Consider the following 2,303-nt stretch of genomic DNA (forward strand, 5'->3'; position numbering starts at 1 on the left):
AGCCACCTATCCAACAATTCTAGTTGATATAATCACTAGGCACACAAGAGCTATGTCACTACTTTACACTAGAAAGCTACCTATAGTTTCTACACAAGTAAGTAAACTACTCTAGTTTGCGGGAATGTAAAAGAGATGGTTTGAACTTTATACCGCCGCGTAGAGGATGAACCAATCACCAATATAAACAATCAAGCACCGGGAGAATGCCAATCAAACACAATTGAGACACTGATTTTTCTCCCGAGGTTCACGTGCTTGCCGGCACGCTACGTCCCCGTTGTGTCGACCAACACTTGGTGGTTCGGTGGCTAAGAGGTGTAGCACGAACCTCGTCCTCACTAGGACACCACAAGAACCTACCCACAAGTGAGGTAACTCAATGACACGAGCAATCCACTAGAGTTACCTTTCGGCTCTCCGCCGGGGAAGGTACAAGACCCCTCACAATCACCGGGAGATGGCCACGAACAATCACCAACTCGTGCCAATGCTCCTCCGCTGCTCCAAGCCGTCTAGGTGGCGGCAACCACCAAGAGTAACAAGAAAACCGCAGCTAGAACGATCCCCAAGTGCCACTAGATGCAATCACTCAAGCAAATGCACTTGGAATCACTCCCAATCTCACAAAGATGTTTAATCTATGAAGGAGATGAGTGGGAGGTGTTTGCTTAGGCTCACAAGGATGTCAAGTATGTTAGAATACCAAGGGTGTGAGCCCCAAGCCGGCCAAACACGTATTTATAACCCCTCAAGCAAATAGAGCCGTTGGCTCTTTCACTGGGCAAACTGCGGGGTCACCGGACGCTCTTAAAGGGGCACCGGACGCTCAACACCAGCGTCCGGTGCTCCAACGTCAGCCACGTGTCATGCTCGTGTCAGAATCTAACGGTCACCTGCAGTGCACCGGACGCTGAGCAAGTGAGCACCGGACGGTCCGGTGCACACCGGACTCATGCGCAGAGAGCTCCGCAAACTTGCATGTTCACCGGACGCGAGCCACCGGACGCACCCTCAGCGTCCGGTGCTCACCGGACCCATGCGCAGAGAGGGTCGCAAAACGCCCGCACACCGGACGCTAACCACCGGACGCTCAAGCCAGCGTCCGGTGCCTATCGTCCGGTGCCTAACCCTAACCGAGTCAGGCAGCCTGCACACCGGACGCTCAGACACAGCGTCCGGTGCCTCTGAGCCAGCGTCCGGTGAGTGTTTTCTCAGCGAGAAACACTCCCGCGACTTCTCCAAATTTCCCACCGGCGCAATAGAAAATATGCACTTCATTTTCTCGAAAAGCGCCGAATCCCGCCTCGCAAGCTCGGCGGGAGGGAGAGAGGAACCCATCCCCTCTCTACTCTTGAAACTCCACCTCCTTATCAAAGTGTGCCAACACCACAACGTGTGTACCAAACGAGCGTGCACGTGTGTTAGCATTTTCACAATTATTTTCTTTGAAGGAGTTAAGTTAGCTCACTAGGTTCTAAATGCATGCACATGAACAATGATACCTAGTGGCACTTGATAACCGCTTAGCCAAAGAATTCCCCTCTTTATAGTACGGCTATCTATCCTAAATGTGATCACACCCTCTATGGTGTCTTGATCACCAAAACCAAAACCCTAAGCAATACCTTTGCCTTGAACTCCATAGGGTTTTGTTTTTCTCTTTCTTCTTTTTCAAGTTGAGCACTTGATCATCTTGTGGTCATCACCATCATCACCATGATCATTACTTGCTCCATCACTTGGCATGTACCAACCTCATTAAGTCTACACACACTTAGTATAGAGGTTAGTACTAGGGTTTCATCAATTATCCAAAACCAAACTAGGGCTTTCAACAGCCCCGTCGACATTGAAGCACTCCCTTGTAGGGTCGTAGCTATCGGACTCGGAGTCAGGGTCTGGCTCAGCGGTGTAGAAGCTTCTGTGCCACTCCTCCACCAACTGTTGCCTGAGCGTGGTGAGGGTGTACCGCCTAGGTCCCAAGCGTCGAGACCGGCGTATCTAGGGAAAACCTAGACACTCAGCCTCCTGCTGAGTTTCCTGCCGCGTCTCCGGGTCGCGCGGGAGAGCCAGTGGCCACTCCACGCACGTGCTGGCGCCTGGACATATTATCCTGGTGAGCGATGTTGTGGCGTTGTCCAAGCCGAATGGGAGCATCCGCTTTGTGGTGAACAGGCCATGTGGTAACAGAGCAGATGGTGGCGATGGTGCGCGGGGTATATTGTCCCTTGGCGCTGTCGCGCGGCCACTCTACTGTCTGTCCGTCGCGGCCGCTGTCCTGGGATGCAGAGCTGTCAGCC

Source organism: Sorghum bicolor, chromosome 4 (assembly GCF_000003195.3).
Source record: "Sorghum bicolor cultivar BTx623 chromosome 4, Sorghum_bicolor_NCBIv3, whole genome shotgun sequence".
NCBI lineage: Eukaryota > Viridiplantae > Streptophyta > Magnoliopsida > Poales > Poaceae > Sorghum > Sorghum bicolor.